The 19,849-nt window shown below is 38.5% G+C and overlaps 1 non-coding gene and 1 pseudogene across 1 annotated transcript; both read right to left on the reverse strand.

Moving 5' to 3' along the window:
* Nucleotides 1-15,710: 15,710 nt before the first annotated feature.
* LOC143615311 (protein FAR1-RELATED SEQUENCE 5-like) lies at nucleotides 15,711-18,257 on the reverse strand (annotated as a pseudogene).
* Nucleotides 18,258-19,312: 1,055 nt separating this feature from the next.
* Nucleotides 19,313-19,437, reverse strand: LOC143615322 (small nucleolar RNA snoR135). The gene has a single exon (XR_013150452.1). It is a non-coding gene; the product is annotated as a small nucleolar RNA snoR135 (small nucleolar RNA).
* Between the last annotated feature and the right edge of the window lie 412 nt (nucleotides 19,438-19,849).

Below are 19,849 nucleotides of genomic sequence, written 5' to 3' on the forward strand. Positions count from 1 at the left end.
CGTTTTTGTGCTCAATTGGGAGCACGGATTGAACTATGAGCTATGATCTATTTAGGCTTGATCACAATCTGATTGCACCCTTGTTAAACACCAGACATACACATGTTGCGCGCAGATTTATTGCTATCTATGTATTATATTAAACTTGATTTCTCACCAACACGCAAGTGTTTGACGTTTATTTTAACACATGTTCAGGTTTGCAGTAGCTGTTTTGGAGCTTGTGGACACATAGGACGTTTTTACTTTTGGACCTAGATTTAAAATGTATCAAGACAAGTTATTGCTGTTCGAATATTTTGATTTTTAATATATTGATTTATGTTGGTTTATTTATATCTTATGTATACGTTGCGCATGCGTGAATGAATATATTTATTAAATATTGACACCCAATAGTGTCACGAGTAATGAAACAATATGTGGCGCCCCGATGTATAATCCGCCTTTGGTCGGGGTGTTACAGATTGGTATCAGAGCTCGTTGACTTTAGGATAGGCGGTTAGACGTAACGGCCTAGAATACCTAAGAGTCCCTTCTCGCGCATGAGAGAAATCTCATGTTTGCGCGCTTATTGTTAATTACTCGTTATTTATGAATATGCTCGCGCTTGCGCAGTATATGACTTTATTTCACGATATTTCGATTTTTGTTGAATTTCGATTGATTTTCCTTACATATTCGTTTGTTGGGTTTGAAAATCCGAAAAGTCATGGTGATACATGAATAGTTGATTTTCAATTTCCATTTATGATTATGTTCTGAGGTTGGAGACTTGAAAAGTCATGGTGATACATGGATTGTCAACCTCCAATACTCATTTTCTTGTATGTTTTATATTGAAGATTGAAAAGTCATGGTGATACATGAATCGTCAATCTCCAATACTCGTTTGCTCGTATATTTTAAATTGGGAATTCGGAAAGTCATGGTGATACATGAATTGTCGATTCTTGATTCGAATTTGTTACCCTTATTAAGTCTGCATTTAGGGTCATTTATTTTACTTTAACTTTTGATAGTATCTAACTCCGTGAAACCAAGCTTTTCGAGGTTATACCTTGTGCTAAAACCAAGATATTAACTAAAATTAAAACTTTCATAGAATGCCTCCGCTATCTCGCCGATTTCAGAGAAGAGAAGCCTCGCGCATGCGTAGACAGCAACGTTCCCAGGAAATGGCCGCCGCAATAGCTCAAGCTTTGAGCCAAAATAATACCTCCAGTTATAACATTAAGTCCTTTAACGCGGGTAACCCTCCAAAATTCACAGGTCTTGAAGGAGCCACCGTGATGCTCCAGTGGCTTGAGAAGATAGAAAACACTTTCCTCCACACCCAATGCCCCTCAGACAGACGAACCCTGTATGCTTCCAGTGTCCTGGAATCCAGAGCGCTTACATGGTGGAATGGAGTAGCTCATGCGCGTGGCGCAGAGGCTGCTTCTAGCATGACATGGGAGGAATTCAAGGAAATTCTTACGCGAGAATTCTGCCCTCCCAACGAAGTTAAGCGCCTGGAGGAGGAATTTTGGAACCTGAAGCAATACAGTGGCGAAGCGCGCGAGTACGCGACGCGCTTCCATGAACTAAGCCTGCTTGTCCCTCACCTTGTTACCCCTTCCCGCCGAGCCATAGAGAAATTCCTTGGGGGTCTCCCCATGGAGATTCAAGATTCTGTATGGGCCAGAAACCCAGTAACCCTCTCTGACGCCATCGAGTTGGCCGCTGTGCTCAGCGACAACCATGTCAGAGCAGGAACCCTGTTCCTGCGGGGAACAGAAAAGACCAAACCCACCAAGACTGTCCCTGAACCAACAGAAACCAAACCAGAACCCTCAAACCGTAACAACCTCAAGCGCAGGCGCAAAGCATATGCGCTTATCAACCCGCCCATTGTCCAGCAACCCACCTACCAACCTCCAGTTTACGCGCCTAACCCACTGTCGACCTACCCAACACCCCCTATAGTCCACAACTATGCCTTAACCAATCCCGCACTCCCTGCCCCGCCACCTAAGAAACCTTATACAGGAAATCAACCCTTCTGCCCAACCTGTAGACTTCACCACCCACCTCAAGTCCCGTGTCGACAATGTAACCGATGTGGCCGCGTTGGTCACTCTGCTGAGTTCTGTAGAGTCCTTCCCGCCAATCCAATTGCGCCAACACCCCCAGCCTACCCGCAGAACCCACAACCAACATACCAAAACCCACGACCCAGGTCGTGCTATAACTGCGGTGATCCCAGTCATTTCCGGAACGCGTGCCCGAGACTACAAGTTCAGATTACGCAAGCGAATCCGGTGAACCAGATCTCGAACCAAGTGACGCGTGGACGAGCATTTAACATAACCGCGCACCAAGCGCAAGCGAGTAATGACGTAGTTAATGGTACATTTTTGCTTAACGGATTCTATGCTTCTGTACTTTTTGATACTGGCGCCGATCGAAGTTTTATTTCTCGCGCGTTTGAGCAGAAGCTTGCGCGACCGCGCAACAACTTAAAAGAAAATTTTTCAGTTGAATTGGCTAATGGCGAAACTGTTTTAATTAACTCAGTGATTAAAGATTGCACGCTTAACCTTAACGAAAACGATTTTCTGATCGACCTCATCCCCATGCCTCTTGGAAGCTTTGATGTTATCATTGGTATGGACTGGCTTACGCATAATCGCGCCGAAGTTATTTGCGCCAAGAAGATGATTCGCATACCTCGAGAAAATGGTGATCTTCACATCTACGGCGAAAAACCCTCCCGCGGTCTTAAGCTTATGTCTTGCGCCGAAGCCCAAAGGCTTATGCGGAAGAAGTGTGTTGCATTCTTAGCCCATGTGGTCAAACCTGCTGAAGAAAAGAAGCTTCGCGATATCCCTGTTGTGCGTGATTTCCCTGAAGTTTTTCCTGATGATCTTCCTGGTATCCCTCCCGCTCGTGAAGTCGAGTTCCGTATTGATCTTGTCCCTGGTGCTTCCCCCGTAGCTAAATCTCCTTACCGTCTTGCGCCCGCTGAGATGCAAGAATTGGCAAGCCAACTTCAAGAGTTGACTGCTAAAGGATTCATCCGCCCTAGCTCTTCGCCCTGGGGTGCTCCGGTGTTGTTCGTTAAAAAGAAAGATGGATCGTTTCGCATGTGTATTGATTACCGCGAGTTGAACAAACTCACCATTAAGAACCGGTATCCCTTACCGCGCATTGACGACCTCTTTGATCAACTCCAAGGTGCCTCTTGTTTTTCCAAGATCGATCTCCGCTCTGGCTATCACCAGTTGCGCATCCGCGATGAGGATGTTCCGAAGACTGCTTTTCGAACTCGTTATGGCCATTTTGAATTCTTGGTCATGTCCTTCGGTTTAACCAATGCACCCGCCGTTTTCATGGATCTAATGAACCGGGTGTGTGGGCCTTTCTTGGATAAATTCGTGATTGTGTTTATCGATGATGTTCTGGTGTATTCTAAGACCAAGGCCGAGCACGAGCAACATCTTCGGTTGGTGTTGCAAAAGCTTAGAGCTGAGCAACTCTATGCTAAGCTTTCCAAGTGTGAATTCTGGTCTGATGAAGTACAGTTTCTTGGTCATGTTGTAAACAAGATGGGTATTCATGTCGACCCATCCAAGATTGAAGCAATCAAGAACTGGATTACGCCATCCTCTCCTTCTGAGATCCGCTCCTTTCTGGGCTTAGCTGGTTATTACCGGCGCTTCATTTCGAACTTCTCAAAGATCGCTTTGCCTTTAACAGCTCTAACGCACAAAGGTAAACCATATATTTGGGGCTCGAAGCAAGAAGAAGCCTTTCTAACGCTCAAGCGTTTGTTGTGTGAAGCTCCTGTTCTTGCGCTACCTGAGGGTAATGATGATTTTGTCGTGTATTGCGATGCATCCAACCAAGGTCTCGGTTGTGTTCTTATGCAACGAGGCAAGGTTATCGCTTACGCATCAAGGCAACTCAAGGTTCATGAAAAGAATTATACAACTCACGACCTCGAACTAGGTGCAGTTGTTTTTGCCTTGAAGATCTGGAGACACTACCTTTATGGCACTAAGTGTATCCTCTACACTGACCATAAAAGCCTTCAGCATATCTTTGATCAAAAGGAACTTAACATGAGGCAACGCCGATGGAACGAACTCATCAGCGATTACGATTGTGAGATCCGGTATCATCCTGGTAAGGCTAATGTGGTAGCCGATGCGCTCAGCCGAAAACCCTGCCAGCTTAACTGTATTTTGCCGCGCACGCAGCTTCACTTCGCGCCGATTCAAAGCAACCTTGAATCGCGTATTCGTGACGCGCAGCGCGCATCCATCAGTAATGGTAACCTTCGCGCCGAGTTAGCGTGTGGCGCGGAAGCACTCTTTGTCCCTAATCTGAGTGGAATTCTCTGCTATCTCAATCGCATCTGGATTCCCTTTGATGAGAATCTTCGCGCTGATATCCTGAGTGAAGCGCACAAATCTCGGTATTCTATTCATCCTGGCGCTGATAAGATGTACAAGGATTTGCGCATAACTTATTGGTGGCCCGGTATGAAAAAGGATATTGCTGTGTTCGTAGCTAAATGCCTGACTTGTTCTAAAGTGAAAGCTGAACACCAACGCCCATCTGGTTTGCTCGAACAACCAGAAATTCCTACGTGGAAATGGGAATGTGTAGCGATGGACTTTATTACCAAGTTACCTTTGACAGCAAGCAAACATGATAGCATTTGGGTAATAGTGGATCGTTTGACTAAGTCTGCTCACTTTCTGCCCATTCGTGAAAACTACCGTGTTGAGCAACTCGCGCAGCTTGATGTCAAGGAAATTGTCTGCCGCCATGGTACTCCTTTGAGCATCATATCCGATCGCGATGGCCGTTTTATATCTCGCTTTTGGAAATCTCTCCAATCTGCGCTAGGAACTCGCTTGGACATGAGTACGGCATATCATCCTCAGACTGACGGTCAGTCTGAGCGAACTATTCAAACTCTTGAGGATATGCTCCGATCTTGTGTTCTTGATTTTGGAGGTAATTGGGATTCGCACCTGCCCTTGATTGAGTTCTCTTATAATAACAGCTATCATTCCAGTATCGGTATGGCCCCATTTGAAGCACTTTACGGTCGTAAATGCCGCTCCCCGATCTGTTGGAGCGAAGTGGGTGAAACTCAAATCACAGGACCCGAACTTGTTCAAGAGACAACCGATAAAATCGCCAAGATCCGTGATCATCTGCTGACTGCCAGAAGCCGACAGAAGAGTTACGCAGATCGTAGGCGGAAGCCTCTCGAATTTCAAGTTGGTGATCTTGTTCTCCTCAAAGTGTCGCCTTGGAAAGGTGTTGTCCGCTTTGGGAAGAAGGGTAAGCTTGCTCCTCGTTATGTTGGTCCATTCAAGATTCTCGCGCGTGTGGGAAAAGTTGCCTACAGACTTGACCTGCCACCCGCGCTCAGTAATGTGCATCCAACGTTCCATGTATCCAATCTCAAGAAGTGTTTAGCTGACGAGAACCTTCACATTCCACTTGATGAAGTTCAAGTTGATGAAACTATGCATTTTGTTGAGAAGCCTGTTGAGATTATGGATCGCGAGGTTAAGCAAACCAAGCGCAGTCGTATCCCTATTGTTAAAGTTCGTTGGGAGTCCAAGCGCGGAGCCGAGTTTACATGGGAAAGGGAAGATCAAATGAAGATCAAGTACCCGCACCTGTTCTCTGCGCAACCTACTTCGAGATAAATTTCGGGACGAAATTTCTTAAAGTAGGGGAGACTGTGACATCTGCCCGAATCCGACCCGACCCAGGTACCCGTTTCTCCGATCCGATCTCTTTCTTTTATGATTTAATATTTATTTGTACTTATATTTTATTTTTAATAATAATAATATATATTTCCTTCCCGCCTCTTTCTCTCTCTTTTTCTTTCCGCCGTCCTGTCCCTCTCCTTTTCTCTCTTTCCGCCTTCTTTTCCCTCTTGTCGCCGTCCCGCCCTTACGCCTTGTTTCCCTCTTTTTCTTCTAACTCTTTGCTTGTCCTTTGTTCCTTCCCGCCTAAGGTTGTCTGCGCAGCTCCACGCGCTAGACCCCTTACAAGGAATCCTGCGTGAAGACCACCTGTTACAGCGATACGCGAGACGAACTCTTCTCGCAGCGCGCTAAGAATTGTAATTCTTCTCGCAGCGCGCGAAGAACGGTAGTTCTTCCCGCGACGCGCTAAGGATTTGTAGTTCTTCTCGCAGCGCGCTAAGAATCGTAGTTCATCCCTCGACGCGCGAAGAATTATAGTTCTTCCCGCGGCGCGCTAGGAATTGTAGTTCCTCCCGCGGCGCGCTAAGAAATGTGATTCTTCCCGCGGCGCGCTAAGAAATGTGATTCTTCCCGCGGCGCGCCTTAGCCTTCTCGCGCTAAACCCTTTGAGTTTTCTTCTGTTTAATCTAGCCGTTTGCTTTTGTGTTGTCTTATCTTCTGTGCTGTTGACCTGACCTATCTTATGTCTGAAAAGCCACTTTTGGCGCAGCATGCGCGCCAACCCCATTGGTTGGCAGAAAAAGTGACTGACATTATCTTTTGAGATCTGCTTTTTCCATGCTTGACCAGTACCTTTATCTGACCCTCCCATGCCTTTTCACTGTTCCCTGTCAGCCTTTTTCTCTTTTTCCCTGCTGCCATATCTTTTGATATCTTTTACTTTTCTGAACTTGCTTTTGATATCTTTTGTTATCTTTTGTTTTGTCTTGTTCTGTTTGTCTTGGAATCTTTTCCCTTTTTTCTGGATTCATGTCTCCTAGGGTTTCCCTATAAATAATAGTATTATTTTTCCTAACACATCACACACCAACACTTAATTTAACCTCCTCCTTGCTCTCTCTGCCGTCTTCCTCTCTGCCTCCGTCTTCCTCCCTGTTCTGCCCTGCTTTTCCGGTAATATATATTATATATAATAATTTACTTATTAATTATGCTAACTTATAATCAAGACTTAAAACAAATCATTAAAACAATAATCTTATTTATAGGTTAACTTGTGCTTGTTTAAAGTTGGTTCTTGCTTTATCTTACACCGCATCGTTTATCAAGTGAGTAATCTCGTACCTAATCCCTTTTTATTTTTAATGTTTTGGGATGTTCATGTGTTCGTACAAACTTAGAGTCTTAAACTTGTTTATGAACTTTAGTCGCGCAGTATCCCATGTGTTGAGGACGTTTACTTGGCTGTTTATTTGTATGTGTGTATCATTAACCGCTTTGTTCGGCCTATTCCGAAGTTTTCATGGATCCATTAGATGAACACGGGAGACCTATCGTTTACGGTTTTCTTTGTTTACACTTGCACAGATGTTTTCTCGTTTTTGTGCTCAATTGGGAGCACGGATTGAACTATGAGCTATGATCTATTTAGGCTTGATCACAATCTGATTGCACCCTTGTTAAACACCAGACATACACATGTTGCGCGCAGATTTATTGCTATCTATGTATTGTATTAAACTTGATTTCTCACCAACACGCAAGTGTTTGACGTTTATTTTAACACATGTTCAGGTTTGCAGTAGCTGTTTTGGAGCTTGTGGACACATAGGACGTTTTTACTTTTGGACCTAGATTTAAAATGTATCAAGACAAGTTATTGCTGTTCGAATATTTTGATTTTTAATATATTGATTTATGTTGGTTTATTTATATCTTATGTATACGTTGCGCATGCGTGAATGAATATATTTATTAAATATTGACACCCAATAGTGTCACGAGTAATGAAACAATATGTGGCGCCCCGATGTATAATCCGCCTTTGGTCGGGGTGTTACATTATTATTGGATAAGAATTTCATAATTATGAATTTGACTTTGAACTGGATACCTGTGGTGTTGAATTATTTGAAGATTTGAATGAATAAGAGTAATATGTTGATGTTAATCGTTGTAGTGGCATTGTGAACAAGCTGATAATGAAGGTATTGGTGTTGTGAAGGCAATGCGAGTGTGAACACTATAAAGAATATATTTAGTCAATTAGTTTATAATAAAATGTAATGAGATAAAAGAGGTGATACCATTAATTACAAAAAATACACAAGTGAATGGATATTACACACAACATATGGTGTGGGAATGATCTTTTGGGAACTTGTGCTTAAGCCTATAAACGAACCGTATGTTTAGTGAATTGTTCGAGGGAAGTTCGTTTTTGTTTGTTCATTTAATAAATGAACGGACATGAACATAAAATTTGTGTTCATTTATTTAAACCAACTCAATCATGTGTTATGCTTTATTGTGTGTTTTTATGTTTATTCGTGGCAAACCAACTCAGTCATGTGTTATAATCAAGTTCATTCGAGTATATACGCTATTTTTGAGTATTTAACAAGTCCAGGGACTGAAACTACCAAATTTTAAACTTCCTAACACTCAAACTGGGCAATGCTTCCCTATCATGCCCCCGTGGTCACCTTTCTTGATTAAGACAAAAAAACGTTGTTCTAACACTTGTAACACGGGGTCGTGCTTCCCTTAACACGCCCCCATGTCTAGCTCTCATAGAAAAGACAAAAATGTGGTCCTGACACTTGTAACACGGGGCCGTGTTCCCTTAACACGCCCCCATGTCCAGTTGTCATAGCTAAGACAAAAATGTGGTCCTGACACTTGTAACATGTGCCGTGTTGATGTAACACGCCCCCTGTCCAATTGTCACAGATAAGACAAAATGTGGTTTGACACTTGTAACACGGGACCGTGTTAATTTAACACATGAGGGGTGTCAGACTACCAGCTCAGCCTATAAACAGAGGAACTTGTTTCATTGCTTAGACGCGAATTCCAATTAAACACACACACTTTGCTCTAATAATCAAGCATTCTGGAGTTGATTAAAAGGTTTGGAAGGTCTCTACTCAATTAGGAAGAAGAATTATCATCTTTGTGGTTATATTATCATAAGTCCATCTTGTTCTTCATCTATGATTCATATCTAATTGAGGATTTCTATAATTTATAATCAAATTTATATTTTTGCTATTTTTATTAATCAACAACTAAATTTTGTTGGGTTTTTAACATGCATATAACTATTCATCATCTAAACATACTTTAAATTTTTGTTTTAATATATGTATGGTTATGAAAATTCATATAATAAACTTTATAGGATTTTCATTATTAACCATAAACAATTGTAGACATGGTTTTGTTATTTTAGATGTGTTCTTTAAGATATCACAACAGATATATACATTCTGCTATGATTTTGGTTAATATAAATATTTATGTTCATAAAAGAAATTCATAAACATGCTTTTTTACAAAAAGTTAGGAATATCTTAATATTTTATTAATTATCATCTGTTAAAAGTATATTTACAATTCATAAGAGATAGCTATCGTTGTTAAAACATAGTCCCATATTCACATGTGTGTGTATGTGTATTATGTCTTATTTCTTTTGTATAAGTAGTTTCATGACATAACTTGCTTTTTGTATTTTACCATATTCAACTCATTTATACCTTTAACCATAAACGAAGTCTCCAAAACGCTCATAAACTTAGAAGATAAAAGTTGTCCGTTTTCATTCGAATATTCATACTTGTGTTATTTAATACATTAGGATAAACCATTGCGATTTTTCCGTGTCGTTCATCCAACTCGCTTTTAGGTTTTGTCATTCTCGCTCTCATATCCATGTGAGTAATCATACCCTTTTTTAGTTTTAACCACTTTGGGGTGTATCATGTACCGTATTAAACAATCATGATTTTGTTATTCTTTCAATCATGCAATTCAATCTATGTACGTGTTTATTCATGCTATGTGTGGTGATGCGTTGTGTGGGTATTTAATCAATCAATCAATCAAGTGTGAATCACTAACTTAACAAGGGTGGGCGAGATTTGTGAACTCGATCCACAGTCTCGGTTAGTGATGTCGTATAAAGCGGATACTCATTCACGTTTTAAGGCCAGAGTATCGTAGCTCGTTATCTCTATTCAAGGGTGGGCGACCCAACTGAATATAACCGAGTTCGAGAATATTCTTGCCAGACAAGAAGCGCTAGCAAAACAGCTGGTCGGTTTGTCGATTAAAACCGAGAACGAAGCCTTGTATGTCGAAAGGAAGGAAAAGCATCGGCTCAACAAAAATAAGAGTTGTTATGGCAAGAAAGGCAAGAGTAAGTACTAGGAGTACGAGAAACGTGAACGATTGAAGAAGAAAGAATGGAACAGAAAGAGTCCAGTTGAAAACTCCGAAAAAGATTCATCGTACGAAGAGAACCGAGAAAAGGAATCAAGGTACCAACTAAAGCAGTTTCCTTTTAGGTGCAATACCTGTGGACGAAAAGGGCATGTGGCAAAGTACTGTCGAGAACCTACAGAGGAAGGTAATGCATCTGTTGTTAGAGAAGAAGAACCGTGGGAAGTGGAGGCTAATATGGCTGAGGTTCAAGAAAAATATGCAGTTGACACCACATTCAAACCGAATCTGGTAGATGAATGATTTGAAGTGGACAAGTCAGGATGTATTGCCAGAGTCGAATCCATTGAAGGTAACCTTGGAATAATCTATTCGTGTTTTGAATTTAGATGATGAGGAAGTTGTGGTTGAAGAAGAAAGTACGGTTAATCAAAACGTAATCGTGACAGTAACCAAACAAGACGAGAAAGAAACCGTGTTGGATGAAGTGCACGAGGAGATAGTTCCGTCTCATGTTACAGGTTGTCATGATGGAACGGAAAAGGTTGAAGATCAACAAACCAACAAAGTTGATGTTGGAGTTTGCATGAGGATCATGTATAGTTCGGGCAATCCGAATGCACAATCGAATGAAGGAGTTAAGTTCGAGAGGGAGCATGCATAAAGTGAAGATGGAAGAATTGTTTTGAGTATCATGATAGTTGGTCATGAAGTTGAGAAAGCAAAAGTCGTGTCCTATATGAAATTAAGTGATGAAGTTTTGAACAGTGGTAATCTCAAAACAAGCTCAATTGTCAATAGGAAAAGAACCCTGATAGTAGTGTGATTAAGTTAAATCCAAGAGTAAAGCTCAAAGAGGTGCGAGCTTTGCAAGGTGTGAAGGATCTTAGAGGAACAATTGAAGTTGGTATTGAGAGAGAGTGCAAAAGTTGGAGAAACACCAACTTGTTAACACAGAAAGTACAAGGGTGGTATGGAAGATCTCAAGGGGCGGTTTGATGGAGATTTAAAGTTCATGGACCAAGTTAAATAAATTGTTGCCAAAGTTATCTTTTATTTATTATTAAATAAATTAGAAGTTTAGTTTAATTGTGTTTCCTAGCTTGAGTAGGATTATAATTCAATCAATCAATCAATCATACCCAGTAAAAAATCCCACCAATAGCAAAGCTATAAGTAGGGTCTGGAGAGGGTGGGATGTAGGCACACCGTACCTCTATCCAAAAGTATAAAGAGGTGGCTTCCAGATAAACCCTCAGCTCTAAGAATCATACGTATGTGGGGAATAAAAGACAGTCAAAAGTCCACAACGATATAATTAATAACAACACTTAGTAATAATAATGATAATAGTATATAAATATATTGGAATAATAAGAATAGGATATAGAAAAGAGACTACATAATATATGAGAAAACATAATGGCCCTAAGGTATTACTGTCTCCCTAAAAATTATTAACCTTAATTCTACGTCTCTAAGAATTCCTATCATCAACCATGCCCTTAGAGAGGTTTAGTTCTAGCAAATCATATCTAATCCTCTCATCCCAAGTCAATTTAGGTCGACCACTACCCCTCCTCCTCTCTATAGTAACATTTTATACAGATCTAACAGGATTCGTTGTATGCCTTCTCTTCACATGTCCAAACCATCTCTGTCTCCGTTCTCTTATTTTGTCGGATATGCTAACCACCCCTAATCTCTCCCGAAACACACTGTTTCTTATTCGGTCTAATCTTGTGTGCCCACACATCCTGCGTAGCATTCTCATCTCTGCTACCTCCATCTTCCGTGTTTGTGCCTTCTTGATGGTTCAACAATCTGTTCCATATAAATTGCAGGTCTAACTGCGACCCTATAGAACTTTCCCTCTAGTTTAGTTGGGAATCTCTTGTCGCACAGTATACCTGTGGCTGCTCTCCATCTACACCATCCTACCTGAAGTCGATGGGCCACATCACTGTCTAACTCCCCATCGCTCTGGATAAATGATCTTAGATACTTAAACTTCGTTACCTATGGAACCACTTGCCTTTCATTGGTGATCTGGATGTCCTCATTATCATTCACTCCACCAAAATCACAGTGTAAGTACTCCGTTTTAGAGCAACTAATTCTCAAACCTTTTCTTTCTAAGGTTGTTCGCCACTCCTTTAGTCTCATGTTAAGATCTAGTTTTCTCTCAGCAACTAACACAATATCGTCTGCGAACATTACGCACCATGGAAGTGTTATATAAACCCATCAAAAGTTTTATTTTTAGTGTGGCAATTCGTATTTTGTTCTTGTTTTTTAATTAATAGAAAAGAGTCGCATAAACATTTTATACAATATCGTCTTTAGTGTTCTTGATTCGCTTGTCTAAGATTTAACAGCTACTACTTTATTTTTAGTTTTAAGTTTATCCATTCTCTTCAAGCTATTTTTACTTTTTAATAGAAGTGCTTAAATATTGAATTGGAATTATAATAAAATGCCAAATAAAAAAAACACAGAAAACAAAAGGTACAATAATTACTTGTATATCAACCGAACAATTGAACCGCTCTCGACTTAATAACATCAATACCGACACCAATGTTGTTCAGATAATAATGATACAAACACCAATGTTTGGTTGAAATTACTCAAAAAAGGAATTGTAGGTAAATGAGAGAAGATGGCTAGATTTGTCTCGAGCTTGTCGGTTTGGATCAGTTTTTCTCGGGCTATTCACGAGCTAATACATGACAAGCACAGGTTCGGCTCGAATGTAAACCATGCCATATGGAAGCTCACTGAAAAAACCTCGTATATAAATGATTCGGTTTACATTCAAGCTGAACACGAGATTTTAAAACAAACCATGTAGTTTGTTCAAGCCAAGATTTTGAGTTTGTTAACTCAAAACTCCTTTGGAACAGTTTTTTATAGTTAACAAAAATATTTTTTTAAAAAGAGAATCTTTTATACATGCAATAAAATAACGAAATAATGGAATACTGATACATTTTATTAAAACACTAAATTGAGAAAAACAAAGATGAAAAATTAAAATTTCCTATACATTAATCACTTTCACTATGAAAAACAAAAATACAGTTTTTTTTATTTTTCAATTCAACTTTTTGGTGCATCCTATTTTAAATATAGCTAGGAAACACGCGACGGGCAAAGACGCGAAGTCGGTCGATATCAGTTAAATTCGTTACGATACCGGCGCTATAAATGTCTAAAACAATTTCGGCACACGTATAACTTATGATCAAAATGACAGGAATATGATCACTATCGATCTGGTTCGTTACAGTATCATAGTAGGCGCCCATGATAGTAGCAACACTCGTATAGCTTATAGATAAAAATAACAAATTTAAAACGATGTTTATTTGATGGGCAAAACTCAAGCATTGCGGCAGTGGGTCGACGTGATTTCGGTTGGTTTCAAATACATTCGTTATGTTTTTGAAAATAACCCCAAATAACAATTTCATTAAATTAAATATTATTTAAAACAAAAAAGAAAACACATTAGATATATAGGGAAAGTGAATATGAGGCTGTTACCTTATATGCGAAACCCCCCGACTACGTAGTTTTGATAAAATACCTAATTAAATCTAAAATCAAAATTCCTATTTTGCTGACAACAAATTTCTGGCCGACGACATCTTCAATTTTTCTTTGTTTTCATCTTCAATTTTTATCTGGTTCTCAATCCTTCTTAATAACGCATATCAGTTAAAGGGATTCCACTTCTGATTGTAAGTTCATTCATAACCAAAGTGATATCTGTTGGTTTCGGCAGCCTTCTTTAAAATCCAACTAATTCTTAATGTTAATTAGGGTTTTCAATTAGAATTAGAGAATTGAATTTTTCGATTAAGAATATGCCATGTAATAACTGTTGATTTTTTTGACTGCTTATGCGAAATGCTCATATTTATTCATTGCTTCTGTGCTTTTAATATGTTCTTCCTAAAAGTTAGGGGTTTGGAAATGGGGGGAGTCTACAATTGGACATAATCACAGCTAGTCATGAAAATTTGGTTGGCAAAGTTTTTAATTTTAACTGTGCTCGTTTTGAATTACGAAAGCTCGGATCATTTCGAGCTTGGCTTGCGAGTTGTTTCTTCAAGTTCGGGCTCGGCTTGTTTATTATTTTTGAATGAATTTATATAGTTTATTGTTTTTTATTTTTTTATATTTTGACAAAAACCTTAAACGAGCTTAAGCTCGGCTTGAGCTCGTGTAATATGTTAAACGAACCAAAGCTCGATTCGAGCTCGACTGTACAAGGTGAAATTAATACATAGAAGTCCAAAAGAGCTCTGCTCAATTCAAGATTTTTATCGGAAAAACTCGGCTCGTTTTCCCTCCTAATTAATATGATAAGTTTTGAGTTTTTGTTTGGGTTTATTGGCACTTTGCCTACTGGCTAATTGGCTACTTATTTTAATTCCTTTTAGGTCCTGGTTAATGCTTACATTTCCATTTCCTGTAACCACCATGTTTATGAACCTGCAGCTCATGTTTATGAACCTGCAGATTTAAGTTCTGCAACTAACTAAAGTCAACATAATAGTCAAATTGTGTTCTAACTTGAAATTGCTAAATTCTTTGCAGACAAATAAAGAAAACGAACTTAGACTACTGACGACAAGAATTTATATGTGTATTCTATGTATGTTTAGTATTTAATTACATAATGAGTGCATATTTTTGCTACTCTAACCTAACAGTTGTTTTTTATTTGTTATTTGGTTAGGTGTTTTCAAAAGCAACAACTTCGCATGTCAGTGGCTACTTTAGTGCTTAGCTGCGACCATATCCGCGTTTTCAATTTCGCTGCGACCATATCCACGTTTTCAACAACCATGCTCATTATGAGTTATTGCAATTAATGGAATATTTTTGGTAGATTACATTTGCTTGCATTTTATAAGTTGTGGTTCACTTGGCATTTTATCTTGTAATGTTCTTGTGAGTTGTGGGTACTCTTTGTAATATGATATGATTATCTAATACAATATTTTTCATGACATTGTTGTAGTTATTTTAGGTGGGTTGGGCCCCTAATCTGTTTTCTTGATTTTTTCATAATCATTTTAGTAACGAGCCACGAACCGACACGAATTTGGTTAGTGTCAATGATGTTCACACAAAATGGTAAACATAAATTAGTAAGCAAAAGACTTAACATGAAATAATTTTTTTTTAAAAAAGAACTAAATTGAAGTGCAAAGGAGAAAATGTTTTTTTTTAAAGAAATAAATTGGCGTGCAAAGGAGAAAATTTAACAAAAAGAACCCTCTGTTGCAAAGGTGAATTAGTCATGTGCAAAGGATGTAGATAGAGATTCTAGCAAACCACCCTTAATCATCCAGCCACATAAGAACATTGGTGAGTCTGTGAAACAAACCTGCTATTTCAATAGAAATTTCAAAATTTTTAGAATCAATCCAAGTTTGAATAAAATAAAACTATTGTACTTAAACAACTGCAAGCATTGCAAATGATCATCAAAACGAGTCATTCTTCAAGTTGATTCACATATTATCCTTCTCTTTTTTGTAAAGTCTCAGCCTCATCCTTCTGGAGAAACAAAAAAAAAACAAATATTACACTTCCAAAGAAAATTTGTATTTAAATACTAATATGTATCACTCTTACCTTCCTTTTTGGACATCCACTGGTGTAATGGCCCAATTCCTTACACTAAGAACAAATTCTCTTTTTTGGTGCTTCAAGAGAAGATTTGATTCTAGTTGCATTTTTAGGACGACCTTTCGTATTAGTAGGAGCTAATGGGTCCCGAACGGAAATTTGGGGCATCATGCTTACTTGTGAACTTCCGACATTAGACTGTTGTGGTGCAATTTCAAGCCGTTTGGAATTTATTCGGACACTTTGTTCGTCTAAAAACTTCACCAACATGGTATTTAGTTTCTTTATCTCAAATGGAGAGTCTCGTGCATTCTCGATTGCTTTTCTAAAACTTGACTGAGCACACCATAACGTTAACGCACTAACTTCATTTTCATTATCAATATCTTTTATCCCAGTATTGCAATTGCTTGACTTATATCTAGCATCAAGTGTCCACCTAGATAAAATATAATGATCAGGAAGTGTTTCAACATTCCTCTTCTTCAAGACATATAAGATATGCTTGCATAACATCCCATAGGTTTCGAACTTTGCACATGTACATGTGACGTCTATCTTATCCGAGAGATAGAAATTAACATGTCTCCAGTATATTTTATCACTATTTAATTGTCCAACCTTGTATTTGATTTCTTCTGAGCTTTTGCTTATCGTCTTATGAGTTAAATTTAATGTAGCTTCGGTCCACTCTTTCTTGAATAGATCAAAGAGATTTTTAGTGTAACGTGAACCTGCTTTTGCCTCTATCGGATTAACAGAAGAAAGATTTGGTTGTGAGTCCATGGTTTTGAAGTCTTCATCTTCTTCGGCAGCCCTTCGAGCCTCAACAGCTTTATCGTACTGTATTATAAACTCATTTAACATGGTCTTTGAATTCACATATCCATCAAAATAGGAATGAATGCTCTCGTTTCTTCCGCTTGATGTCATACCAGCAAAAAAACAATCTTTTAAGAAGGCTTTAGCCCAATATTTACGTTGGTTATACATCTCCGTTATCCAACTGCCACTTTGGAAATTGTACTTACCACATAAAATTTCCCATCGACTCTCAAATTCTTCAACTGTATTACTATTTACCCATTGTCTGTGTAGCTCTTGAAAGTCAGTGTACTGAACTTTGAGAGATCGAAGATGTTCAATCTCGTGTCTCTTAATATGCCATGAACAAAAACGATGTCTAGTTTTTGGGAAAATGCTTTTGATTGCATTTCCAATAGCTTTATCTTGATTAGTAATTATTGCCAACGGATACTTGTCAAACATGCAGTTTAAAAAGTTTTTAAATAACTATTCAAAAGTTTCTTGTTTCTCATTTTCCAGCAGTGCGCCGCCAAATAGTATAGATTGACGATGATGGTTCACCCCAACAAATGGAGCAAACGGCATCTTAAACTTGTTGGTCATGTACGTGACATCAAACACAAGAACGTCCCCAAATTTTACAAATGAGTCTCTTGATCTCCCGTCAGCCCAAAAAATATTTCTTGGAGACCCATCATCAAATAAATCAACAACAAAATAAAGGTTACGATCTTCTAATAGTTTATCTTGGAAATGCTTAATGAGTCCATAAAACTCCTTACCTTTGTATTGTTTTCGTTCCTCGGCCAGGATGTCAGCGCACTGTTTTGATGTAACATCATTTTCAAGTGGACTTTTCACGGTATGTATGACCTTCTTGATTTAACACGGTTTCAACCCATATTGACCAAGTTCCGACATTAGAGATTTGCAATCCATTGAGCGGTGAAACCTACCATGTGACCGGTATTTCATAACTTTGGTCAGAGTAATAATTAGCTCATGATTGTGTACATTGTTAAACATGTCCACTTTTCATTTTCCATCTTTACTTTTTGAAATCCGAATAAATGTTTCACATCCGGTCCTTAAATCTCTACAACGTTTCTTAACATCCCCACTAGAGCTATTAGACTTTAAATCTTTAAAACCCTCTTTGTTGCATACATATTTCTTTCGATAAGGCTCACTTGTCGTCTTGTTTTAAAAGTTGTAAAAATACGTATTCCGAATCCATGTAACAAAGCATATTGATTGTAGAACTCATATGCATCATCAGGACTATCGAATACCATTCCGTCCACATTATTCTCGTCATACTTATTAAACCCAGGATCAACATTCACGTTATTATCATACTCAATTTCAGCATTCAAACCACCAGTTGCATTTGTTTCAATAGCTTTCTCCTCTAAGTAAGGTTGTAAATCCTCTTGTACACCCTATATCAAGAAAAAAAAATATCCAGGTTTGTTATCAAGTTTTGTGATTTACGTTCGATACATTAGAGTAATTAAATAATTGATATCAAGTTTTGTTATGTGCATTAGAATAATATAAGAGAATTAATATCATGAATATTGAAGTAATAAAGTAAGTTTCGTTATGTGCTACCTGTGATTTATTCATGGAGATTGAAGGATCCAATCAGAGAGTTAGCATCAACGAATAGGTGAATAGTGATTGAATTAGATTATTAGGATAGGAGAGAACCTTGCTTGTATGCGGCGTTTTTTGTTGAACATAAAAAATAGGAATTTAATTTAGGTATTTTATCAAAACTACGTAGTTTTGGGGGGTTTCGGATCTAAGGTTAGATGCTTAACAGCTCCATATTCACTTTTCCCAATATATATATATATAAAAGCAAATGCAATACTAAAGAATTGAATTTCATGCATCAAAGAAAGAAGGAAAAAAATGTTAGTGTAGTACACCAAAGAATAACAATTAAAACTATGAAAATTACTAAAATGCTTTAAAAAGCCCTTTATTACTGTAGCAAGCCATTCTCCCTTAATATATAGGATATAATTTTTTTTATAGAAGATAAATTTGTTCAATGGGATTAGATGTGAGCAAAATTGGGTTTTCAAAAATCACCTAAATCGATAATATTAGTAAATAACTTTTTCACCCGCCCCATTTTAATAAAAAAAATTAAAATCTTTTTGACTTTTGAGATATTTGCTGCAAATTCCTTGCGTCTTTTGGTTCTCAATGAGTGGGATTCGAACCACCAATCAAAAGAAAATTAATTGAGAACATGAATGCGTAGCTAGCCCAGCTCTCAAATCAGTATACAAACATCACAATTGAGCAACAGATTTGATCTCGTAGCACCCCTAATATTTATTCGGTTGAAGTTGTTAATTAGTCCCTATAGATGATGGCTGGGCTTTAAATAAGAGGCACTGAGAGTCACAGAATGATTTTGTTGATTATTTTAGAACCTTATAATAAAATCAACAGACAAAGACAGCTGATGAAAAGACAACTTAAGGAATATAGGGAAGATGATTGTTGAGGATTCATCATCATCATCATCATCATCATCATCATCATCATCATCGTACTCAGTATATCCCACCAATAGCAAAGCTATGGTAGGGTCTGAGGAGGGTAAGATGTTGGCAGCCTTACCTCTACCCCATAGGGATAGAGAGGCTGCTTCCGGTAGAGTCTGAGGAGGGTAAGATGATTGTTGAGGATTCCAATAGATAAAAATGGAACACCTTCCCCTTACTATTGCAGGGAAATCTTTCGATCACAAGTTTAACACAACGCCGATACACACTATCCCTGCTTGCTTTTACATCAACAACAAAACATTACAGATCCATAAATCAAAAGCAAAACACAGAGAGGAGGAATAGGAATTAGGGTTTCTTATGCAAATTCTTTAGCACTTATTAGATATTGATGATTTGGGCATAAAATCCGGTTTTTGACTCAACCCGGAACTAGACCCGCACTACCTGGCCCGCATACACAAATCATGTTTCAGTTCCTCATGGAAATGCACTTGGAACAGGAACCTGGTCCATCTCTGCCTGGTCAAATCCCGGGACCCAACCTGACCAAAAAACGATAGCAATCCAAGAAGCCGGTTTTTGACCAAACCCGGAACCGATTTTTAAAAAAACCCGATTTGTGCACTTCTAGTATACTAGATTACTAGGTGAAGTGGCAAAATTGATTTTCATAAAAGTGACGGTCGA

The sequence above is a fragment of the Bidens hawaiensis genome, unplaced genomic scaffold (genome assembly GCF_021521415.1).
Source record: "Bidens hawaiensis isolate Kalapana, Puna unplaced genomic scaffold, B.hawaiensis_p1.1 tig00042453_1, whole genome shotgun sequence".
In the NCBI taxonomy this organism is placed as follows: domain Eukaryota; kingdom Viridiplantae; phylum Streptophyta; class Magnoliopsida; order Asterales; family Asteraceae; genus Bidens; species Bidens hawaiensis.